Source organism: Saccopteryx bilineata, chromosome 8 (assembly GCF_036850765.1).
Source record: "Saccopteryx bilineata isolate mSacBil1 chromosome 8, mSacBil1_pri_phased_curated, whole genome shotgun sequence".
Classification (NCBI taxonomy): Eukaryota; Metazoa; Chordata; class Mammalia; order Chiroptera; family Emballonuridae; genus Saccopteryx; species Saccopteryx bilineata.
The window spans coordinates 9,773,762-9,800,760 of NC_089497.1; the positions used below are offsets into that span (position 1 = coordinate 9,773,762).

Below are 26,999 nucleotides of genomic sequence, written 5' to 3' on the forward strand. Positions count from 1 at the left end.
TGTGTGTATGAAGTCCTTCTGTGACTTTTTATAAATTAGGATTTGTTCTTTTCTAGAGGTGAATTTTCTGACTATTAAAACATTGTCACGTTCAACTAGATTAGTAATGCTGAGGCAGAAAAGAAAATTATTTTAAAATGGAGCTCAGATTTCTAGACTAGCAATTAATTTTCAAATGCTAAAGAAAATGTATAGATAATCTGAGATATACATTTGCAGCATTGAGATTTAACACATGCTCTTAAAATAACTAACAGTTTTTTTGTGATGATAAAGTTTTTTTTTACTAAGCTTAACTTTATGCATGTGTGGAAATGGCTGTCTGTTATAAATGGAAATATCTCTTCCCCTGGTTCCCATCTTTTTCTATGTATTCGCATGCTTGTAAATCCTAGCAAAGGAAGCCATGCAGACGAATGGACTGTTGTCCAAAGTAAAGTGTGAACGAAACAGCGTGTTGACTGTTCACGTGGTGTATTCTACCTTTTGCTTTAGTCAGTGCTCATCCTGAGTGTCAGAATTGCCTTTTCATCGCTAGTCATTATGTGATACAGTGTATCAATTCTATACCTTAGGATGAATTTTTCACTGTTGGATTTCTCAGCAGAGACCCAAATTTAATTTCTGTTTTCATGAACAGACTCTTGTTAACTAAGGCACGATGTCTTATTTAAATTACAACGTTGTTTGCCAGTGCAGTAAAAAAGGGGAATGAGCATCCAAATCATTAGTTTGTTGTTACTACAAGTGTTTGTTTTAGTTTTGACCATCAGTCATCCACGTGTCTTACATTTGATACATCTTTGTGTGTATTCCTCCAAGAGATGCTTTCCTTCGAAGCTATTGCTCTACTCGCTTCGAGTCAAACTCTTGTACCGCATTCTCTTTTTATGCCTTAAAAATTAATAAATTCTGTCAATGGAATTACTCATCATTTTAGTACAACTCGGAATGATACGTCTTTTGAAAACTATTATCTGTTCCATTTAATAATGGCATGAACCTGTAAGGTTGCTAAAGGCAAAAGTGACAATATTTGTTAAAACTGAAAATAGGGCTCTGGCCAGGTAGCTGGGTTGGTTTGAGTATTGTCCTGATAGACCAGGGTTGCAGGTTTGATCCCAGTCAGGGCACAGACAAGAATGAACTAATGAATGCATAAAAATAAGTGGAACAGCAAATCAGTGTTTCTCTCTGAAAATCAATAAATAAAATTTGAAAAAGATAGGTAAAAATGGGCCTTTGGGCAGTCAACAAAAGAACAGGAAATTGAAATCTGACTTTAAATCTTTTGAGAGTCCGAAATTGATACTCATTTTCTTATTTGAGTTATAAATAAAAATCCAAATTTTATTTTGTTATTGACCTTTAAGTAGTTTTTATGTGTCATAATAAGAGTAGTGAGATTTCTTTCTAATTAAATTGGAAGGAGAAATAATAGCACACATTACTATATACTAAAACCAAAATACCCCTGTGATAAGCTTGTTAGTTTTGGACTACATTTGATTTTATCTTACAGTGAATTTGAAGGTTTCAGTTTTTGTTTTTATTTTTTAGAATCTAGGTAAATACAAACAATACTCCTTATACATATAGGCCTAAAAATATTTCCAAGGCTATCCAGCTGTGAATTTGTCCATTGGGGATAAGTAGCAAGTTGTAATTGCTTTCTGGATCTAATGTCATTTGCTGTGTTGAGGACTTAAATGAAGCATCAGGAAGGAAAAGGATTTTATCCAGGCAGATTCCCTTATGAGTGTTGCGGAATAGAGCGGTTCTCAAAAGCCATTGCTACTTAAAAGCAAAAAGGGGCTAGAGAGGTTTGATGTGGGAGAAAAGGAAAAAGAATTACTTGTAAACTCTGTTGATGTGCCCGTTTATTTTGCTTTGGGTGTATTTGTATAGCAGAGTCTAGAAGAGAGTGGGGAAGTGTAATCATTTGTGGTGAAAATCTTAGTATCCTTAACACAGTGCTGGGTGGCAGAACCCTTAGTCAGAGATACCCTGGAGAAGAAAAACTTAGAGCCAAGGATGAGATAGAGTTCAGTGAGACTCCTGGGATGCCTTGAAGTGGGGGAGCCCTTTCATGTTCTCGGGGGTCAGTTTGGAAAACGAGGGGGGTGGGCTAGCGTTGGGTCTTCTCCGTTCCAGACTCCCGAAGGATCGGTATCCCTCCCCAAGTGAGGTTTTACTGCCCTACCCCTCGAGTGGCAGAGAGCAGAGAGCTGAGGGCCGGGAAGATGTCCCTTGTGATTCTTTGAGCTTGGCATTTAATATTTTGCAGCAAAGTTTTTAGTCGAGCATAATTGAACTTGTACTAGATAGGGTTAATAGGCTAGAACAAAAGGTCGGAGCATGAGGCATTAGGCTTAATTAAGGGGGAACAGAAGTGGCTGGAGTGTGTGACAGTTAAATGGGTTTCCCACAGGCTGATGTCGGTTGCAGTGCAACCATGCCTCAACTTAAGTGGGTTATTTTGTGCAAAGGGCAGCAGTGATTAGCAGTTTGACATGCCAGACACTTCTGGCCAATCCCATCTGTTTTAGAGGTTAAAAAAGCACACCTTTATGAGCTGATGGATTGATTTGTGTGCCTGTCTGATAAAGATTGGAAGTCCAAGGCCAAGGCAGTAAATGTCAGTTATAGAATATTGTACTTTCTTCCTGGGCTCATTGTTTCAACCGCCAACTGTTTTTTATAATGGGGGGTAATTGCTATTTATGGAGTTGAATGCAGGAGGGGTGGGGGAACAGGTGAGAGAGGAAGAAAACTACTTCCTAGATGAAACTGTGAATTAACATATTCTGTAGCAGGTGTTTCAGGTGGAGATATGGCCTACTTGAGGAGATTACATTTGGTTTTATGGAGTGTTTATGGCTTGTCCCTTACAAGTGGAGTCACATTGTTCTGTTCCGAGTGTTAGGTAAGCAACGCTGTCAGTCCTGGATTTCATTTTATATACTGAATTGGTAGCTGTTTCGATGTCTCTTTTTCAGAACAGTGGATGGTTTACTTCCACACTATCATATATATTTTAAAAGTATAATATTTCGTTCATTGACCTACTAGGGAAAAAGAAAAAATGAAAAGAGGCATAAACACACACACACACACACACACACACACACACACACGGCTTTGTGGGTAGGATTTACTGTGGTCACCTGAGATGGATGTGTTGTGTTAAAATTAAGTGCATGTACACCTAGATTCAGAGTTCTTTTGTTTAACTTCTTGGGCTGTTGAGTGGTGCCATTAATATATTGTTTATTTCCAGTTCAATGTTGTAGCCCATGTAAAGATACACAAAGGCTGGATTGTGCTCATAAAAACTGGCTTTCGCATCCAAGGAAAGGAGAGTCCTGATTTTATGGGGATGAAATAGAACTTTAGGTGCGATCATATTCAATGAGCTTTAGGAGTATAAAGCTTTCAGTCTGTTGGGTGGACAGAAGGAAGTATGTAGAAAATAACGAAAAGTTATTTCAACAAAAAGGTTGAGCATCTTTATCCTCAAATTATTGTCAGCCTGAGATTTGGGTTCAAATAAAAATATAAATGCCTGACCAGGTGGTGGCGCAGTGGATAGAGCGTCGGACTGGGATGCGGAAGGACCCAGGTTCGAGACTCCGAGGTTGCCAGCTTGAGTGCGGGCTCATCTGGTTTGAGCATAAAGCTCACCAGCCTCTGGCTCAAGCAAGGGGTTACTCTCGGTCTGCTGAAGGCCCATGGTCAAGGCACATATGAGAAAGCAATCAATGAACAACTAAGGTGTCGCAATGCGCAACGAAAAACTGATGATTGATGCTTCTTATCTCTCTGTTCCTGTCTGTCTGTCCCTGTCTATCCCTCTCTCTGGCTCTGTAAAAATATATATGTGTGTGTGTGTGTATGTGTGTGTGTGTGTATGTGTGTATATATATATGTGTGTGTGTGTGTGTGTGTGTGTGTGTGTGTGTGTATATATATATATATATCCAAGAACACTGGAAACAACATTGGGAGATTTTGATTGGCCCCCATGCTCTTTTCTTGCTCAGAGTTTGGGAAGCATGCCTTGCCCGTCACATGTTCAGACAGATTACAGTCGACCCTTAAACAATGGAGGTTAGGGATGTCGAAACCCTGCACAGTTGAATCTCTGTATAATTTTTGACTCCTCAAAAACTTAAGTTGTCCCTCGTTATCCTCACGGTTGGTTCCAGGACCCTCATGGATACAAAATCCACAGATGTTAAAGACTCTTACATAGAATGGCATACAGCTGACACTTCACATCCACGGCTTGCCAACCACGGGTTGAAATAGTACAGATGTTTATTGAAACAACTCTGTATATAAGTGGAGCTGCCTAATTCAAACGCATACGGTTCAAAGACCAACAGTGTATATGCTGTATTAGACCCCGAGTTGCTTCTTAGAGAAAGAAAATTAAAATATCTTAGATATAGCCGCTGAAAGTTACATGTGGTTCATAAGGGTAACTAGGACTTTTAAAAATAAATGTATTTATTTTACTACTGAGCTATTCCAGAGGAAATTGGCTTAACTTAATATAGAGAAATTTAGATGCTATATTTCTCATTTAGAAAAGACAAAATGGTGTCATGTTACAGGGAGTTTATTTAAGAATATGGTACTTAAATATGTATTCATCCTTGTGTTCTTCGTGGGCTAGCATCGGTTGAAATGATTTGGCTCTATTACAGAATTACTTGAAAAAGTCTTGCCCTTCTATGAAGGGAGAGAAGGTACAGAAGCATAAATTTTATACTATCATTGCTTCTCTTTCATTAAATCATTTTTAAATTGCAAAAGATTGGCTTGAGTATTGTAAAAGTAGTTGGATAGTAAATTAAATGTGGGAGATTTATCTAATTGAACGGACCGGTACTTCCTCAATGAATTTCCTGGTGGTGTAGCAAACCTAAAAACATTTGATGTTCTACATTTGCACTAATATGACAAATAGTTTTAAATAACTTAGATTCTGTTCTTTATAGTTTCATTTTCTTTTTGCCAGTAAATTCAAGTGCCAATAATACGTGGTTTGTGTTAGAATTTTACTTAATCGAAGGGAAATATTTTTGTAAAGTTAATATGTTTTTTTGTTTTGTTTTGTTTGAGGGAGAGAGAGACAGACAGACAGGGAGGGAGAGAGATGAGAAGCAACAACTCCTAGTTGTATCACTTTAGTTGTTCATTGATTGCTTTCTCATATGTGCCTTCACTGGGGGGCTCCAGCTGAGCCAGTGACCCCTTGCTCAAGCCAGAGACCTTGGCCTAAAGCCAGCGACCTTGGGCTTCAAGCCAATGACCTTTGAACTCAAGCCAGCAACCATGGAGTCATGTCTGCGATCCCACGCTCAAGCCCACCGCCCTGCACTCAAGCTGGCGACCTCGAGGTTTTGATCTGGGGTCCTCAGTATCCCAGGTCACCGCTCTCTCCACTGCCCCACCACTTGGTCAGGCTAGAGTTAACTTGTTTTTGTGTGTTTTGATATATTCTGAGGTTTTGGAAGAAGACATATTGCCCTTCGTAATCTATGGTGGTTAGTTTCCGCCAGTGTTACTGTGTTTCCTTACTTTTACTGATGTGGCATTATTGACTTTCAGACACGTTAGGTCTTCTGCTCCTCTAAGCAGATGAGTTAGACATATGCTTGTTTAGATTTGTAATAAAATGAAAGCAGAAACTGTTAATATACAGCTGCTCCTCAATTTAGGATGGGATTATATCCTGGTAAGCCCCGTCATAAATTGAAAACATCATAAATTGAAGATGTATTGAATTCACCTAACCTTTTAGTCATCATGGTTTAGCCTCGCCTGCCTTAAACATGCTCAGAACACTTACAGTAGCCTACAGTTGAGCAGTTATCTTGAGTTTCATTGCAAAAGTGATCACCTTCCTCTTTTCCCACCAGAAGCAGAAGACACAAATGGACATTTTGTATACCTGATGGGATGTGAAAACGCAAAACAATTTCTAAAAACCACTGGCAACCCAGTATACTTGAGAGTATCAGTTATTTACCCTTGTGACCACTGGCTTCCTAGGAGCTGCAGCCCAGTGTCACTGCCCAGTGGCACAAGAAACAGTGTATCATGCAGTGTATCGCTAGCTCAGAAAAAGATCAAAATTCAATGTACATATTCTTTAAATGTGATGAGAGGAGATAGACTCCCGCATGTGCCCCAACCAGAATCTACCTAGCAACCCCCATCTGGGGGCGACGCTTGAATCAACCAAGCTATCCTCAGCACCTGAGGCTGGCACTCAGACCAATCGATCCACTGGCTGTAGGAGAGGAAGAGAGAGAGAGAGGAGGGGGAGAAGGAGGGAGAGAGAAGCAGATGGTTGCTTTTCATGTATGCCCTGACCGGGGATTGAACCCGGGACTTCCACACCTCAGGCTGATGCTCTATTCATTGAGCCAGCTGACCAGGGCTGAAATTCAGAATTTGATGTCTGATTTCTACTGAATGCATATAGCTTTTGCACCATTGTAAAGTCAAAATAAATTCTAAGTTGAACCATCGAAAGTCAGGGATTGTCTGTATTTAGGATGCTGAGTTTGCAGTTCTTGTCCTAAGATTTTTATAGCTTTGTAATCTGAATATTAGTGGTTAGCAGTTTTTATGAGACACTGGAAAAAATGATAACCCTATTTCACGTTTTGATTTTAAATGTTGTTAAAGCATAAAATTGTCTTTTGCCTCTATTCAGTCAGATTGGTTTTAATAGGGAAGCCATAACGTGTAAACTTTTTCAAATATATTCTTAGTGTATTATCTATATATTTATAAAATTAATGTGTCTGTGTGATGCATTTCAAGTAGAGATGCCACACCTGTTGATTGCACTAAGCATTGGGTGTCTCCTAAGGACAGAGGGAGAAGTTGCTACTGCACTGTCTTAAGTAGATCATTCCTCCTTGATAAATTGCATACATTTTACTTTTTTGTATTCTCTGACCTTGAGTCAGTGACTTCAGCCCAGAATAGTTTCAAAGCCATGTAAATGAATGCAATTAAGGTATTGCTTATCATCTTACATAGTTCAGATGGAATCTTATTGGGTAGAGAGGTCTGTTTGTTTTATGTGGAAGGTCAGAATAAGGTTAAATTTTATTACATAATATGATTTGGTAATGTTTTTATTTAGCTGCTGAAAAAGTAGTGTCCTAATAGGCAATGATAATTCTTTTTTTATTTTTTTATCAGTAGGAGGTCTCTTGGGGGGGGGTGTTTTTCTCACTAGTAGTTATAGTTCTGTTTTAAGGCAGTATCTTCCTTCTTCTAAAATCTGGAGAACTTTGCTGCCCTTAGTTTTGATTCTGTATCTCTTGACTTACACATATAGGTGACATTTCCTGCTGCTGATGGAGGGTTGCTTAGGAGCTGCTGATAAGTGGTTAGGGAACTTTTGTTAATGTCCAGTTATCATGACAATTGGCGCAGGACCTCAGACAGCCAAACTGGAGTCCCATTTCACCTGAAAAGAGACTGCTACCCCGCTAGTCTGGTTGTGGTTGGCGAACCATTGGCATAGATACTGGAGAGTCTTGGTGATGAAGAACTGGGGGGAGGGTGAGAGAGAGAAAGAAGGAGAGGGGAAATGGGAGAGAGAGAGAGAGAGAGAGGAAGAAAAAGAAAGAAAATAATTAAAAGAAAGGCAAGTATTCTCCATTATAGTTGAACTATATAACTCTTTTCTGTGTTATTTATATTTCAGCATAGTGTATTAATTAATAGTCTCTAAGAATCACTGATTAAAAAACATTTACTGAGCACTTGCTCTATACCAGGGGTCCCCAAACTATGGCCCACGGGCCACATGTGGCCCCCTGAGGCCATTTATCCGGCCCCGTCGCACTTCCGGAAGGGGCACCACCATCTCATTAGCCAAAAGCAGGCCCATAGTTCCCATTGAAATACTGGTCAGTCTGTTGATTTAAATTTACTTGTTCTTTATTTTAAATATTGTATTTGTTCCCGTTTTGTTTTTTTACTTTAAAATAAGATATGTGCAGTGTGCATAGGGATTTGTTCATAGTTTTTTTTTATAGTCTGGCCCTCCAACGGTCTGAGGGACAGTGAACTGGCCCCCTGTGTAAAAAGTTTGGGGACCCCTGCTATACCTTGCCCTTTTCTAGGTATCAGGATTCAGAGGTGAATGAAGAGTTCATAGTCATGGGAAGAATAGCAGTACACAAGATACGCACAGAGACTGTGACCTTAGAGACATGATTGAAGAGCCTCCTTTGCTAGGATGTTGAGGAAGCATCGCGCAGAGACATTTGGTATCTGTGGATGGTTTTAAGGAGACTGAAGGCCACTGATAAAGTGAACTGATAATGAAAAATTGCTCCTTTATTTCAGGTTTATGGATTTATTTAGGCACTAAGCTATCATCCATGAGAATAGATAATAGGCTATAGCAGTGGTTTTCAACCATTTTACACTTGGAGACCAGTGAAAATAGGAGAATTATTTCAGGGACCGCTAAGGCAGAAATAAAAGCCATTATTAGCATTTTCTGTGTTATCTTTTAATTATACAGTGAAATGGAAATTCTCTAAAAGAACCAGATGAACAGTAAAAGAAAAAACAACAGTGTATTTTTAATAGAATACAACTAAAATTTCTAGGGAACAATATTTAATTCAAGTAAAGCTAGTGTGAAAGCTGCTGCCGCTTGTTTGCAGGAATACATGATAACCGAGGACGCCATTTCGTTTCCGAGACGAAGAAATGTATCGACAGCCATTCGGGTTCTCTGGTTTTTATTAGTTTTAGGGCAGAAAAGGTCTTCTCACATGAGTAGGTAGTGAAAAAACGATGAAAAATTTAGTAGATTTGTATCTAAGAGATGTTATTTTTCTTCCATTGATATCCAGAATTGTGACGATGATTGCATTTTATGTTTGTGCACCAGAGTGACGTCAGAAGATAAATCAATGAGTTTTTCTTTTTCACAGTGATGAAGGGATCAGGAGTTGATATCTTCCATGAATGGGTTATTGATCCAGAAGTTACCTTTCTAGGGATTCTCATTTTCAGGGTAATGATGGTCAAAGTTTTGAACTTAAGGCTCTTAAACATTGACTTACTCTATTAAATAAGAATTTCCAGTTGATGTCAGCAGCAATCAAAAGGTCTTGCAAAAGTGGAAGCATTTCTACATCTTCTTCCTGTATGTGACTTTCAAGTTTCTTTTTGAATGCGTCTGTCTTATTTCTTAATGTAAAAATGTTTGTGTTAACCTCCTGAAGAGAAATACTGTACTTAGTTTGTTGAAGAGGCTAAATATATCCCCCATATATCTATAAGCTTAGCCATCCATTCTTCAACCAACAGAGGTTCTGCTAATAGAGTTTCACTCTTGCAGAAACCATTTCACTTCTTCTCTGATCTCCAAAAGGTGTGAAGGAACACTTCCTCTGGAGAGCCCCCTCACTTCCATATAGAGCAGGATGTTGTGAATCCATGCTTTCACACAGTGGCATAGTCTGGAGTTCAAACCTTGACTGTGAATATAATTAACTGATCTGCAGTGCGCCATTCATCACTGTGTTCAGTTCAGGGGAAAGTTTCTTTGCAACTAAAGGCCACCAATGAATCATACAGTGCATGCACATTTCTGGATGTGCGACGTCCTTTATTTTCACAACTGCCGTGCGTGATCTCCAGCCCTGCTCGCAGCATGTTCCGTACACGCTGCGACCGCTCTCCCCACTCTAAGCCCTCCATTGGAAGTACTCATTAAGAGCATTACATATGTCTGAACTAGTGGTCGACCAGGTAGATTAAGACAACAGAGTAGTTCTTCCCTAAAGACTATTGTCAGTATACTTCAGGAAGCAGAGCAGAACAGCACGGTTACTCGTGTCAGTTCATTCATCAAGTTGAATGGCAAAATTATTTCGATTTCCTTTTACCCTCTACCGTTTGCTCCTCAGTGTTGGTGGCTGCTCTATCAATGGTATTGTCTCTAAGCCGTATAGCCATTCAGTTTTTGTGTGGCTTAAGGACCCAGAATTTCCTAAGTGACATCTAAGATGTAAGGCTTCCCTAATTCTTCACCAATAGTGAATGGTTTTTTTCCCTTTTTTTTTGATATTCAAAGGGCAACTAAATAGGATGCTTGAAGCAGCAGTTCATCCCGAGTCATCATTCTCTTCATTTCAGTTTTCCGACTTTTCATTTGGCTGTGTATAATCTTTCCCCAAAAATCTAGTGACTTCTGAATAAGATGGCTGTGCTTCAAATGCAGCTGGCGAATAAGTTTGGAAGGTGTCGCTGCATCCTTTGACAGACTTTCAGAACACTCTACACACAAGGGCCAAGGCAAACACTCCCTGCCAGGTGCTGCAGGGAAACGGGGTTTTAAATACTTCTTATCATACTGCCTGACAAAGCTTCCTTTTCGTTCTTTGGAAAGTTTCTGATGCGCCTTCCACATTATCAATACATTTCTTTTTCACTGTTTCTTTTCAGCTTGAAGCACTAGTGCTTGGTTTACCTTTGGTGGCATCACGGCTTTTCTTTTGACTTGTTTTCACTTTTGAAGGTTGAAATGTTTTGTTGGTTTTATTTTTCCATTTTGTAGATTTAAAAATTTATGGCACGGTGACACTAAAGTGTCCAGAATGATTTATTAGCAAATAGTACGGACACATGCTTAACAGACGACAGGCACGGCTAGTAGGTGCGAAAGAAATGTACTTCTGAGAGGGGGTAGGAGCCAGGGGTGGAAACATACAACAGATGACGTTTTATCACACTGTGCATGATAGCGCATTGCGGCGCAGGCTAGTATGTTCCCCAACGCCACATGTATGATGCACTGAATTCTGTGGAAGTTTGTCCAAATGCTATTTGTGCAAGCGTGAGAAGAATGAACTGCAGAGAGATGGGGTGGGAATTAAAGCTTGCACATAACCTAACCTGCTAGAAACACGCAATGAATCAAGTTTTACCGGACCGCATGTAATAGTGCGGCACGGTGCAAGCTGGTGCTTGATTTCCGAACGCCACGTGTGTGACACACTGGATACTCCGGAAGGTTTTCCGACTGCTTTTTGTCTGTTGTGCATGATTTGTAAATGCTCTGTAGAGTGCAGAAGGTGGTTTGAACAAGGCTACAAGTTACAAAGATATCTAAGACAGTATCAGTTGTATTTTCATCGGTGACACAGGCTGATAAGTGGCAGTCACCCTGAACATAAGCAAATTCGACTAAGATCATTGTATTATCTTCATACAACATCGGAGTGGTTAACTCTTTCATGGGCTGGTGATTGGAAAACACTGGGCCATAGCATATACATAGAAAATTCTAGAAGTGTAAACCAGATGCAAGCACGGTGGCGGATGCCACTGGAACGCTGCTGTAGTGGAGTCAGGGAGTCTGTACCGCGCCTTCCTCGTCACCAGCGAGCTTCAGTGGTCATTGGCCTCCTGATCAGTGTGAAGTTTCCTCGGCTACCACGGTATTACAGTGTAGGTGTTACGTGGTATTACAGTGTAGGTGTTACGTGGTATTACAGTGTAGGTGTTACGTGGTATTACAGTGTAGGTGTTATATGGTATTACAGTGTAGGTGTTACGTGGTATTACAGTGTAGGTGTTACGTGGTATTACAGTGTAGGTGTTACGTGGTATTACAGTGTAGGTGTTACGTGGTATTACAGTGTAGGTGTTACGTGGTATTACAGTGTAGGTGTTACGTGGTATTACAGTGTAGGTGTTACGTGGTATTACAGTGTAGGTGTTACGTGGTATTACAGTGTAGGTGTTACGTGGTATTACAGTGTAGGCTATGCCTTTTGCTCAACACATTTTCACCCACTTTTCTTGGTTCCTGAAACTATAAACTTTCCCACGAGTTGATGTCATTTCGTAGCTAGGATGTTCCTGAGTTTAACAGTTTTTGTTCTTAGTGATCTAGGGGAAAAATAATGAGGTGTTTCAAACTCTGTTGACTACTAAATTTCAATACTTATTTCTCCCCAAATCCTTGAGAATAGGAGATATAGTGTTTATGTAGTTTAAACACAAGACAGGTAGTGTATTTTGGTAAATTATTTCATAACGCAGATTATTTTTTTATCTGATGTGGTCAACAGCAATGCCCAAGGAAAGCACGTATAATTCCAAGTATCTTTTTTTATCTTACAGCGTATCTTTTTTGTTATGTTCTAAGTTTATTTTTGTCAATAGTTAAGATTATGTTGTAAAACGTGCTGTTGAATTTTTTTTTTTACATAAGATGCACTTGAAGTAACATTTATTTCTCTTCATTTTCAGGGAGTGTTTGGACTGCGAGCTGTTTCAGAACTTTCTTCTCAGGACCTGTTATTTTAACATTCGGGAGAAACCCATTCGGAAGGTACTGTATTTTGTCTTATTGCTCCATTAAAAAAAACACGTAGTTAAGCCTTTTCAGTTATAGGAAAGAGAGCATATTATGCCATCATATTTCTTTATTTTTCTTTAAGTTTTAGCTATTGGTAAGTTAGATGTTTGACCGTTGAATCTGGAGAGGGATACAGTCCAGTGTTGGTGAATTCTGAACTTAGCCTGAGTGAAAGAAATCCGGTTTCCAGAGAACCGCTTTTGGCTATTTTAAACATCTGAAGTATTCACATTTTATCTTTTTGGTATAGGACTACTTTAAAGACTGTTTTGATTCAAAAATGAGATATAAAAGGTTTATATCTTTTTATCTAAGACGTGTGAAATATACGTTAGGTATATCAATCGTGCCCTTCCCCCAACATATCCCAGATCTATCTTCTAGGTCAGGGGTAGTCAACCTTTTTATACCCTCCGCCCACTTTTTGTATCTGTGTTAGTAGTAAAATTTTCTAATCGCCCACCGGTTCCACAGTCATGGTGATTTATAAAGTACGGAAGTCACTTTACTTTATAAAATTTATAAAGCAGAGTTACAGCAAGTTAAAGCATATAATAATAATTACTTACCCAAGTATTTTATGTCGGATTTTCGCTAAGTTTGGCAGAATAACTCTTTATAAAACAACTTACTATAGTTAAATCTATCTTTTTATTTATACTTTGGTTGCTCCGCTACCACCCACCATGAAAGCTGGAGCGCCCCCTAGTGGGCGGTAGGGACCTGGTTGACTACCACTGCTCTAGGTTAAGGACCCGCTGCCTTCTTTATTTCTATCAGCTGTTCATTCAGATCCATGGACATATACAGCCAGGTCACTTGCTTTTTGTTTTGTCTGGGCAACCCCAGGACCCTGTGTTAATACACCAGGCGATTGGGCTAACATCACTGGTCAACACGGTCCCCTTCAGCCACACCCAGGCCTTCCTCCTTACTGTCCACCTTTACACCTCCTTTGTCTTGAGTTTCAAAAACTTGCCAGCCGTCTTACTTGGAATAGACAGATGAAAGAAGGACACAGTTAATAAAACGATATATTTCTTAAAGTAGTAATGAAATATGTACTTCTTTCAGTATATATTTACTTTATTAACTGGATATTTAGGATTCATAGTCACATGAAGTAATACAAAAATCAGTTTTATGTATTTTCTGAATCACTTGTTAAGGAATATGAATTTCTAGAAGTATATGAATGTAGTTTTTTTTATTTTTCCATAGCATATTATATTGAACTTTTAAAGTAGAAAATCTCTGTGTTCAAGATTATTCATTGTTGGCAAAGCAGCATTTTTTTCTTCCAGCCAGTTATGAGGGGTAGGGAAGGATAATAGTAAATAAGAAATTTAATTAGGATTGCAAAAGAACTTGTAAATGAACCCCCAGCTGTTAACTTTAATCTTTACTATATACACTTTATCAGTGAAAGAAATGATATGATCAGACACTCTGGAATATGTAGAATTTAAAGTCATCGTTTTAAGTTGAAAATAAGAATTAACTATTACAATTCAATATCTGAAGATACTAACATTCAAATAGTTATAGCTGTTATAAAGAGAGGATTGTTGTACTTTTAAAGTCATTATGAAGTATTCATTTCTGAAAGTTAATCTCAAAATTAAAAGTAGGTTCAAATAACATTGAACTGGTTACTATTTTTTATTAAAAAGATACTGCAAAGAAGTTGTTTAGATGCAGGTTTAAGAAAACAACTTCTCATATGACTTCAGAATAGGATTTGTTTGGGTTTAAGTCCTTTTGTTGTTGTTTTTTAAATAACTCATGATATATCTGGCCCTTTAAAAAAAAATGCTTATAACTTCATAGAGTCAGATAGAGACTCTTACATGCTAATTCAGTGCCTGTTTTTGTATAAGCACACCCTGCATAACTCCCACCCTACCCGGGAGGGCTGTTCTTCCCTGTTAGTACTGCCTCCACCCAGCAGAAGCCAGGCTTTGGTGGTTGTTGTTTTTTTACCGTAGATTAATTTTGCCTGTTTTTGAAGCTTTATACAGTTGGGATCATGCAGTATGAACTCTTTTGTATCTGAGTTATTTCTATCAACACGAGGTCTGAGAGCCATCTTGCGTGTCCTCTGTGCACGCCCCTGCACTGTCTGTACTCCACTGTAGGATGGTATCACCGTTTCTCCCTCCTGTAAATGCATGTTGAACAGTTTTCCAATCTGGGCCCACAAATCAGGCTTCCCTGAACTTATTTGTATCTTTTGGTGGAAATAAGCCTTCCTTTCCGATAAATACATGCACAGGAATGGAACCACTGAATTGTAGAGCATGTGTATGTCAACTTGAATATAGTAGAGGCTTGGACTGTTTTTAAGGGTATTTAGGAAATGTCAATCGGTGAGTCTTTTACTAATGATTGATCTTACTGTGGGATGGACTTATTTTTCTTGATTTTTATGTAAACTCTAAAGCTGTTTTTGACGAGTTAGAAAATTTCCACAGTCAACAGTTCAAATGCTATAGGAATGTTTACCTGAACCCTATTTCCTCTTATTGATCAGTGTCACCCCATTAAATTTAACATCTAAAAATAAAATTCCTGCCTAACCTGTGGTGACACAGTGGATAAAGAATCAACCTGAAATGCTGAGGTCACTGGTTTCAGTGTCCTGGGCTTGCCCATCAAGGCACATATGAGACGCAACCAATGAACAACTAAAGTGAAGCAACTATGAGTTCATACTTCTCGTTCCTCCCACCCCTTTAGAATCAATGAACAAAATCTTTTTAAAAATTTCCCAACGCTTGACCTGTGGTGGTGCAGTGGATAAAGCGTCGACCTGGAAATGCTGAGGTCGCTGGTTCGAAACCCTGGGCTTTGCCTGGTCAAGGCACATATGGGAGTTGATGCTTCCTGCTCCTCCCCCCTTCTCTCTCTCTGTTTCTCTCTCTCCCTCTCTCTCTTCTCTCTAAAAATGAATAAATAAAATTAAAAAAAAAATTTTTCCAAAACATTAAAAAATGTTGCCTGTTCTCTGATTCTATTGTAATGTATTTGATTTACGAAACTTAGATTGATTGTAACCCTAGTGAAGGAAGACAGACACAGAAGCCTGTTCCACATACTTATAACCGTGGAACTCTTGGAAATGGGTTTTGAAACTCATTAGACATTTTGTACAATGAAAGTTGTTATTGCATTGTTGAATTTTTGGACATCTCTATGAATATCTTAATTAATAGATACTATTGAGTTACAAAAAACATCAACATTTCTGTTGAATGTTTCTTGCTACCTTTATCTGTGTTTGTGTTCATCTTTGGTGATTTACAGTGAAATTATTCATTCTACAACATAAGTACCAGATAAATCTTATGTTAATCCTTTTTCTCAGTCTTTAGAGCAGTGTGCTGTTCAGTACACAGATAATGTGAGCTACATGTTACTTCAAAAATTAATAAAATATTTAACTCAATATCTGCAAAATACTCCATTACATAATCAATAGGAAACTGTGTTGCTTTACACTCCTTTTCAGTCTAAGTCTCTGAAATTCGTGTGTATTTTCCCTTAGAGCACATCTCAGTTCACACGAGTCACCTCCGATGTGTCTAGTGGCCGCTGTCCGGCAGCACCACTATAGGGTGACATCTTAGGTTGTTTAAAGACTATTTTTTAGCCACGTTTATATCTAGTTAAAATTATCCTTAAGAATCCAATGAAAAGATTCCATATTGTATGTAACATTACATCTTTTAGTAGGTTTTAGTCAGCTGGGTTTTCTCATTTAATTTTTGGAATAAACAACATTTTCTTTGGTTGAACACCAGATAAGCCAGTTTAACCAGTGGTTAGGGGTGCAGGTTGTTTGAAAAATACATACCTTTTAAACTGTAAAGTCAAAATACATACCTTAAACTTTAAACTGTAAAGTCAAAATCTGTACCCACGGAATCACGTCTTTCATTGTACTCTGGAGGTCATGTGCTGGGTAGAATATGACCCTTTCGATTTGTTTCTTTTTTCCTTTTTTTAAAAGCTTGCCTGATTTTATTTGACTGCGATAAACCATATGATGTAACTCGTCTCTCTTCTGAATAAAATGGGGGCAGTTACACAAAAATGGTTAAATGTATACATGTCGATGTACATATGACTTTTCATTAATTAGGATATTTAAAGGTTACGTAGATGTTTAGAGTTAAAATGTTTTCGTATGTATATATTTGCCGTGTAGGGTAACTCAAGAATGGTAAGATGTCTTATATGAACCTGAGTCCAGTTGCTACCAGATTGTTTTGCTGTAAGTTTTTTGGTACTCAGACAAGGGACTACTCACTGACCTGTGCAACGGTCACCTAGGGAGCGGTCATGAGGGGTCCAGGTAGCGTTAGCTGTGATTTGGGGTTTCAGATCAGAGGTAGTTGTTTTATAGCCCTACCCACCAACACATTTTTTACGCTATTAACTCTTCTCTTTAAATCAAGTCAGCTATACTTTTTGACATCCATTCTGATAGTACAACTCACTGGCTCTTTAAAAAACAAACAAAATCATTCCTCTGCTTAAAAGGCTTCATCTCAGTTGCAGTAAAACTGAAGTCCTTGTATTAGCAAACAACTCATCTTCTCACGGAGGCCGGCCTGGTGGGCTCTCCACTCGGAGTGGAAGCCTCCTCTCCTTCCTCTCTCCTCTCCTTTCCCACAGTACTTACCACCTTTCAACATACTATGAAATTCATTTTTTTAAAAATTAGTTGGTTATCACCTGACTAGGCAGTGGTGCAGTGGATAGAGCATGGGCCTGGGACACAGAGGACCTAGGTTCAAAACCCTGAGGTCACTGACTTGAGCATGGGGTCATAGACAGGACCCCATGGTTTCTGGCTTGAAGTCCAAGGTCGCTGGTTTGAGCAAGGGGTCACTCGGTCTGTTGTGCCCCCTGGTCAAGGGACATATGAAAAAGCAATCAGTGAACAACTAAGGTGCCCCAACAAAGAATTGATGCTTCTCATCTCTCTCCCTTCCTGTTTGTCCCTGTCTGTCTCTGTGTGTGTGTGTGTGTCTCTCTCACTAAAAAAAAGTAGATTAGTTGCTTACCAGACTTTTTCCACTTCTAAAGTGAAAGCTCCCTGAGGGAAGGAATAGTTCTCTATTGTGTTATTCTCACGTGAAAGAACCCAGAATAATGCTGGGCATTGGGCGTTGACCAATGCAGCCACTGCAGAAAACAGCATTCCGGTTGCACAAAAAAATTAAAAGTAGAAGACATGGAAGTAACCCCATGTTCATCAGCCTGTGCCAGAATAAAGAAAATGTGGTATTAGCAGACAGTGCAATCCTATTCAGCCTCACAAAGAAGGAAATCCTGTCATTTGTGACAACGTGGGTGACCCTAGAGGACATTACCCTAAGCGGAATAAGCCAAACACCAAAGAACAAATACTACGTGATCAGCTTATATGAGGAATCTAGAATAGTCCCACCCACAGAAGCAGAGCAGAATGGTGGTTACTAGGATCAGGGGAAGAAGGAAACAGGAAGTTCATCCGAAGGCACAGACTTTTAATTATGCAAGATGAATAGAGATCACCTGTACAACGTAATGCGTAGAGTTAACACTGCTGTATTCTAAACTTAAGAACTTGCTCAGAGGTAGATGTGCTCTTACCACACAAACAATAGAGAGGAAGGGAGGAAGTTTTGGAAGGTGATGGGTATATTTATGGCGTTAACTGTGGCAATGGTTTCATAAGTGTATACTTATCTCCAAATTAATCAGGTTGTAAATAAATTTGTACAGCTTTTTGTATATTAATTATACCTTAATGAAGTAGTTTTTTTAAAAATGTTAGTAATTTAGAGGGAGCTCGTATTTATTGACTAAATATTTATTGAGTGCATGGACAAGATGAACTTTTTTTACACTCCTGAAAATTTGGCTTTGTGGATTTTCTGGGATAAGGTTAAAGCAAGAGAAATAAAAATCTTCAGCTGTATGTATAATAATACATTTTGACAATTTGAATTAGTTGAAAGTACTTGATTCATCAAACTGATATATATATTCCTAAGGAAAGTATGTAGTATGTAGATACAAGGTTTTCAAAAACTAGGGTTTTTTATTCTGGTCAAGGAATTTATCTTTTAGTGATACATATGTGTGTTTTTCCATATCAGTCATAAAATGATGTTGGTTGTCAGGCTGAGAAGTACGTTTACAAGTTATTTTATTTGTTCCTGTAAAATAGGGAGGCATACATTGTATTTAGGTGTCTTAAACAGTATGGATCAGGCAGACCTTGATAATTTTTAAGAACTAATTTCTATATAGTAGAATGTAGCTGTCATTCATTTTATACAGCTATTTTCAAATTTTAGTTTTTAATGTTTTATTTTTAGGTCACCTGCAATAAATATTTTAAAAATCAGGCAAAAATTTAATCAAAGACTTATATGTATATTAAGAAATGACATTTGCTACCTCAGAATACATTCAAAGGAGATACTGTGTTTATTCCATTATAGAATATAAGTTTATGAAATTAAGCAAAGAGTTTTTTGCAAGTTTCTTTGCAAGTTTTAATTTTACATTATGCCTTTACATATACAACATATGATGGAAGACAACCATATAGATGACTGTTTCAATCATCATTTTCATTAGAACAGGAATAATTGGGTTTGGTTTATTTTTTTCTCTTTCCACTGTCAGCTCACAGATTCACTGCCATCTTCCAAATTCAAGCTTTACTACTCCGTGATTGTTAGAACAGTTCCGGCAGGAGCTTTCTAACTGATCTTTTGCCTTTTAGTTTTTATTATGCAACATATTTTCCACTCTGTAGTACAGTAAGCTTTCTGCAGGAAGGATCATTCCTTTGAACAAAGACCTTTGCCCCCAAGATAAAGGCTAAGCCCTGTGTCCATCTGGCCCCTGCTTCTCCCCGCCTTTGCCTCATCCTTAAACATGTAAATTACACATTTCTTATGTTGCCATTTGGTTTGTGCCATCTTTATCTCCGCTGTCTTGTGACCCCCGCTAGTTCTTTTATCCAAACGTCATCCACCCTGTGATTTGTACGATCACCCGAGAGAAGGGAACATATGCCCTCTTCCATGTTTTCTTAGTAGTTGATGAGTTCCATTCACACTGCATTTCTTTTATTTATCTTTTCAGCAAGATTGTAAACTTCTAAAGGGAAATTTATCTTTTACAAATTTGTGATTTACAAAGCACCCAGCTTGATGCCTTACATGTACCAGAGTGATAAAATGTTGATGAAACAACTCCAGGGTAAATCCTGGAGCTTTAGAAACAATAAATAAAAACGGATAAAAATTCATCCCCTTACACGCTGCACAAGTTATTTAAACTTACTTTGCAACAGTTTTGCATGTGCTTTGTGGGAAAATGGAATGATAGTCTGTGTGTTAGAAACTTGCAGGTTTCCAAAGTGTAATACAAGTATTTGTTACAGGGCCCGAACTGTATTTTGTTGAATAGGTAAATTTCTTTGTCTTAATGTGAAATATGTAGAATGTTGTTTCAGTGTTTCTTACCTGAATAATCGCAAGATTGATTTAATATGTAATTTGTTCTAAGTTTCTTTATTTTTCATCTGACACAAGAAAGATAGTAGAGAGGCCTTTGGTGAGAGTCATAAATTACCTATTTGGACTGCTACAATTTAAAAGATGAATTTAAAAGTTTTGTTAATTTTTTTAAAAATTGATCTGTAATTCTTCATACTAAATTACATTAGGGTAAAATAAATTTTTTGAATAGTATCATTTTACAGATTTCCCTAAATTTCTTTAGGCTGACCCTAACTCTATAAATTCTATTTCCTGGGACTATTTAACTAAATAGTGTACCTGGCCAGTGGAGAGTCTAAAATGAGACTGAATTTTGGATGATGAAAATATTAGGAATAGGAGAAATTTCTGATGCTCAGAGGTATTATTTTCCCTCAAAAAAAAAAAAAAATTCTGGGTCGTAACTGTAAATAAGTTCAAAGAAAGAGCTAGCTTGAGGCTCAGGGAGGAAAGGCGTTTCCTAAATCCAGCCTCCTAACCCATCAATAACGTCATCTCAGGTATAGTAGACCCTGGATGCGAGCCTGTATGGTCTCTGTGTTCAAATGCTCAGATTGTGGTGATAAAGTGTGGCTAGAGACAGACTTCCTAGGGTGTGGTTTCTAAGTCTCCCTTATAACAAAATAACGTGGGCAATTTGGATAACAGTGCTCCTCTGGCAACGGAACAGGTTACCCTACATAGCCCCCCCCACTCCCCACCCCCACCCCCCACCCCAGATATATTTAGGCAGTCAGTAAACAGAGCCCTTAAGCTATTACCTTGGTTGTAATGTTTAGCCTTTTTTTTTTTTTATAACAGCAATTTAAAAGTTAATCCTTTGGGTTTATTTTTATATTAACAGACTAAAATTCTGAAAGGAAGTCTAAGTGTTTCTTCTAACAGAAATGAACATAACCTGCCAGAGAATGTTGTTCAAGTTATTTTGACAAGGGTATTAAAAATATGTCTGTGGCAGTTATATTAATATTGAATTCATGCTAAATTTGCCATTTTCATAGGAATTTCTGAAAATAAGAAATGAATAATACTTTTATTTTATTTAAATGCTCTCAGGAGTTTCTGCTGAACGTGAAAAATATCATCACAGTGTTTGTTGGAAAAGCAGATACAGTTTACACTTAGTCTGGTGACCACAGAACACTATTTTCGGAACTTTTTAGTCTTTCACAGTAGTATAACCACTCTCCACCTTGGTTACTTGAATGTGAAATGGGTTATCATGCTGGCTTTTATTAATAGTGAAATTGTTTGAAATGAATGAAAACTTTTAAGGCCTAGCATTTAGATTTGTTTCTGGTAGGTTTATTACATGATCACCAGTCATTTATGTGTTAGGCTTAGATTTTAAATGAAAACATTTATTAGGAATAAAGAAAGCAGAAGTAGTTGTTTTGTTTCTTTGTTTTATAAAAAAAATAATAATAATTTTAACCCAAAGGATATATTTCTCTTTTACCTCTTGTGTAGTTACCAAGATTAACCATCACCACAGCCATCGTTTAATACGGTGGGATATAAAATGCTGGCCTTAGAATCATAAGGTTTATATTAGAGTTGTAGTTTACTGCAGAGTGTTCCAAATTACTTAACCTGGTCCTCAGGTTCCCGATCTATAAACATGAGGATACTACCTACATTACAGGAATAGTATGCAAAGTAAATGAGGAAATAAAATTTGCTGTTACTAGAGGAACGTTGTAGCAAGATAATGTGTTAATGACAATGTTATTAATTCTATATTCTTCAAAAGAAATAAAACAGGTTTTTGGATGACCACTGTTTTCCCCAGTCACACATTTTGCACTTTTCTTTCTTTTCTCTACTTCTTTTTAAGGATTTTCACAAAGCCTGGTGCATGCCTTTGAACTTCTTTCAAGTTTGAATCAGTTAACATCTGCCACCTACTGACCCAATTCTCTCTCTTTCCTCCAACTCTTCTTTCCTCCTACAAACGTGCTTGTTTTTGTTGGGCAATTCCACTGGCCTTCATTAGATTTTTTTCAAAGATCTATATTATTAATACAGTTTTAGAAACAGCAGCTTCTAAATGCTTTCGCATTATAAAGCAAGGTGCATAAGAGCCAATAATAATAATATCTTTTTTTTTTTTCTCTCCTGGAGAGAACAGTTTTCAGAGAAAACGAATAGCAAAACCCTACCTGGACTTCCTTCTTTTTTTTTTTTTTTTCTTCTTACATTGAATAGCAGTTATAGGTTTTTAAAGTGAGTTCTTCCTACATATCCAGGTTAAAAATGTTCTCAATATAAAGTTTGTGAAGTGACTCACCACATATGCAAGTACTTCAAAATATAGTATGTCCTTAACTACCATTTGAATTTTTATAGGTTTGTAGTTTCGCTGACTGCGAGAAAAGAAAAGGCCTTCTGCCAGTTCTTACTGGGTCAAGGTTTATTTTAAAGTATCAACCTTTCCTCAGCTTTTTGATAGTTCCAAAAGTCCTAGAGATTTTCCTGCTAAAAAGGTTTAATAGACTTTATTCTAGTAAGGGACATTTAGGGTGCTTATGCCATTAGTAACAAAAGCAATGTAGCTTGGTGAATTTGTTAACAGATACTGCCATGACAAGACTACCCCAGAGTTGTATTTTTTTTTCTTCTTTTCCAAGTGAGAGGAGAGGAAATAGAGAGACGGACTCCTGCATGTGCCCTGACTGGGATCCACCTGGCAACCCCTGCCTGGGGCCGATTCTCTGCCCATCTGGGGCCGTGCTCACAAGCGAGCTATTTTTACCACCTCAGACAGTCTGCACTGAGCCATCCTCAGTGCCCCGCCGATGTGTTTGAACCAGTCGAGCCATGCCTGTGAGAGGGGAAGAGAGAGGAAGGAAGAGGAAGGAAGAGGGAAGAAGAGGGGTGGAGAAGCAGATGGTCCGAGTCAAACTTGGGTCATCCACATGCAGGCTGACACTCTACCACTGAGCCAACTGGCCAGGGCTTAGAGTTGTATTTTTATTTAAAGAGGCTAGTGGAGGCATCAAGGACTGGTAATTATGTTTGTGTCTCCAGCATGGCTCTAGGTACAGCAGAGTTGAGCAGTGATTTGAAAACAGACTGTTAGTCTTACATGAAATGATCAGGAGACAGGTTGTTCAAGTCAACTGGTCTGACACTATGGAGGTTTTGTTAGGTAGTGGTTTATGGAATGCATTAAGGAAGCAAAATGATCTGATTTTGAATCCAGGTCCACCCTGTTACGTGTTGTACAACTTGGGGCATGTCACACCACCTTAGTTTCTTCTGTATAGCATCTATTTTCTAGGTAATGGTTAAGTGAGAGAATTTGTGGCTTATCACTATTGTCAATAACTGGTATTGACTTGCTATCTGGTTAATAAAAGTTAACCATAATAGCTGGGAATTAACCCACCAAATAGTTGTTTTATAAATTTGCATTCCATGTTGACAGTCATTAAGAATGTAGAAATATGTTTGAAGTTTCTTAAAAATCTTTAGGAAACCACATTCAAGTCAAAGCAGTGTTTACAGGTAAATTGATTGAACCTGACAAGGATTGAGACACTGGTTTTGAGCAGATGTGAATCCCAACTGTGCCACTTATTACGGATTGTTGTCTTTAAGCTAATTATCTTACCTCCTAAGGCTCAGTGTTCTCATCTGTAAAATGGGGATACTTGAGGGAAATGTAGTTCTGGGTTTGTTTGTTTTTTAATGTAATGGTTAATGTTAGAATTTGGGGATTAAATTCTTTTTTCATTTGTATACTTATGTATTTGACTTACATTAAGATAAAAATCTTAAAATATTTTGAATCTCTTCAAAACAGCACTAACTATATATTTTGTAAAAATAGATGTTTACATTGAATCTGCTATGGTTTGAATGTGTCCCCTCAAAATGCATCTATTGATATCCTAACCCCCAAGAGATGGTTTAGGAGGTGAGCTCCACCTCCATGGATGGCAGTGGTGCCCTTCTTTAAAAAGGCCTGAGAGAGGGTCTCTTTCCCCTTCTGCCACATGAGGTATAGCAAAAAGCCAGGTTCTCACTGGGCACAGTGTCTGTCTGCACCTTGAACTTGGCCTTCAGTCTCCAGAACTCTGAGAAATAGATTTCTGTTGCTTAAGCCACACTGTCCATGATATTCTGTTACAGCAGCCCAAATGGACTAAGACCACATGTGTTTTATGGTCATTTCATGTCTCTGTACCCTTTTTTTTTTTAATTTATTGATACGTTTTAGAAAGAGAGAGAAAAACATCCACTGGTTGACTCTTGTATGTGCCCCGCCCGAGGATGAAACCTGGAACCCGGTGTATCAGAAGGACTCTCCCAACGACGGAGCCCCCCTGGCCAGGGCCATGTCTCTGTTCTTCAATCTGGTTTTGATTCGTGCACCTGCTCTCCCTCCCGCTTCACGTCCTGCTCCTAGGGTGAGCCAGACAGAAGCCGGGACGACAGGAGCAGGCAGACTCTTAGCTGAGGTCTGTAGATCAGATTTAAATTTATTCACGACCAGTTTTTGAAGTTTTACCAACAGAGTAATTTTTTATCACTTTTGTTCAGTGTTGTAGAAATAGGGTGAGAGAATTTGAAAGGAAATCTCTACCTTTTTTTTTTTTTAGCCCTTTCAGTTAATTTTTTTCCAGAGCCATAATTTAACCCATAACTTTTCAAAATGACAGCTAGTAAGAGATCGGTAATTAAATGGCTGTCATATGTTAGAGGTATTATATTAAGTACAGAGTCAGGTTTATCCTATATAAAGTTAACTTTTAGTATCTTCTATTTTAAGCCCATGATGTCCAGAGTAAGTTATTTAAAGGCACAGGGATTTTACATTTATGGGAATTTTCTAAGTCGGTGAGATTTTTATGAGGAGGCGGTGCGGTTTGTTGGTTGTTACGCTGAGAAGTTGGCAAGTTTTCGTTTAGGATAGGTCTAGTTTTGGCTTTATTACTGATGAGTGGTTTGGCTTTGAGTTAATCGAAACCTAATTACTCTTAGCCTTTGACTCAAACCATCACTGACCCACAACCCTCCTTCCCTTCTAGTCTAGAAGTACTTCAAGGATAAAGGGGAGCATCTCTGATTAGTGAGGTGTCCCCCAGCGGCCTTCTCGTGTGTGCACACACACAAAGGAAGCATAAGTATATATGTTTACATCATCGTGCCCTGATTTTATTTGGCCTTGAAGCTTCCCCACTCGCTCCTGACCTTTCTCCCTCTTCCCTCCTTCTCTCCCTCCCTTCATCCTTCCCTCCCTTCCTTCCTCCGTTCCTTCCTTCCTCCCTTCTTTCCTTTCTCCCTCCCTCCCTATTGCAAAACCTGTGTAGGCATATAGTATGTTAGAGCAAAATTTTACCATTTAAATTATTTTAACTATTTAGGCTGCTTTAGCTTTGATCATATTTTTATTTCAATTCTTAATTAAGAACAAACACACTGTTATACAATTCTTCCTATGAGACAATGTCGCTCTTATTTTATTGGCATATGTGACATGTTCGTTCTCCAGGCTAGCAGTGTAGAAGGGGGAGGCACCTGAAATCCATCTTCATTTTAGCTTGACAGATAAATAAATCATGGAAGACCTTACCAGACTAGCTGAAATAATGGAGGGCCCATCAGTATTTAAGGGATATGGTCCATGTCACTCAACAGGAAGTTTCCTGTGACGTGAGGAGGAACACACATGGGTCCTTTTCTCGCGTCTGCTCGGGTCTTCAGTGTTTGGCGGTGCCACTCTTCGTGGTCGCAGCATGGCTGTGTCTCCACGCTAGTTTTACTTTCAATAAGAAAATATTTCTCGTCAACTTCATTGGCCATAATTGTATCGTATGCCAGTGCCTAAAGCCACTGGCAGAGTGAACATCGCCTGTCCTTGCGGCTGGCCCCAGGCAGGCTTCACCTGCCCAGGGGCGGAGGGTGAGCCCTCTGCCCGCACGTGGGCACGTGGGCACGTGGGCACGGTGCGCTTGCAAGCCGGCAGGCAGCGGCGGTGTCTGGCGCACAGAGGGAAGGCCTCAGCTCTGTTCGATTCTGCAGTTTTATTTTTTCATGAGATCACAACATGCAGGCAGTCATGCCATGACTTGCAGTCACTGTGTGTTTTTTGAGTGCTTACTGAATTCCGCTGCTCTTCCTGAGGATAGAGCAGTGAACCAACAGGAAAAACTGTTGCCCCACAGAACTGACTTTTTATCGGTGACTAGACCGACAGGCTAAAGCGATTCAGTGTCATTGTATCTGAAGACGAGTGTAAGTCAAGTTTGAATTGGAGACAGGAGCACGGACGGTGGAGGGCGGGGGTAGCATGAACTTTTAGATTCTGTCCCGGGGAGGGGTCTCACTGAGATGACCTGAGTCCAGGCTGAGGGAGGGATGCACCTGTTGGGGGCCGGGGCAGCATATTCCAGTCCGAGTCCCTGCAGGTGGAGTGGGGCAACGCGGGACAGTCGCGGGAAGTGAGGTAGCTTCCGAGAGGCGGTAGCTGCGGGGCGGTTTTGAGCAGCCAAGTGACCCAGTATGATATTGTTTACTGCATCACATGGGCATTGTGTTCAATAGACCCAACCAAGGGCGTTAGGAATGGAAGGAAACCAGTCGGGCGCTGTTGTAGTAATCCAGGAGAGGTGACGGTGACTTGGAGGAGAGCATTGGGAAGTGGTTACATTCTGGATGTTTCCAAGGCACAGCCCACAGCGTTTGCTGATGAGGCAGATGTGGACTAGGGCAAGAAAAGAGGCATGTAGGATGGCAGCCAGGTTTTGGTCTGAACAGTTAGAAGAATAGAGTTGATATTATCTGAGATTAGGGAGAACAGGGGTTGGATTTAACATGTCAGCTAATTGGCGTGTTAAGTTTGAGATGTCAGTAAATAATTGGATATATACCGTATTTCCCCATGTACAAGATGCACCCTTTTTCGAAAAATTTGGGGTCTAAAAACTGGGTGCGTCTTATTCAGTGGTGTGGCATTTCCAATGCCATAGATGGGACTGAGGACGAGGTAGTCT

General features: G+C 39.0%; 1 protein-coding gene across 6 annotated transcripts in view; it reads left to right on the forward strand.

The window, feature by feature from the left end:
* Window positions 1–26,999, forward strand: part of NRIP1 (nuclear receptor interacting protein 1) — a 104,002-nt gene that overhangs the window by 12,809 nt on the left and 64,194 nt on the right. For all 6 annotated transcript variants that reach the window (XM_066241927.1, XM_066241926.1, XM_066241925.1 and 3 more), the window contains exon 2: window positions 12,319–12,400. The gene's annotated coding sequence lies outside the window, so the exon portion shown is untranslated. The remainder of the gene's footprint in view (window positions 1–12,318; window positions 12,401–26,999) is intronic.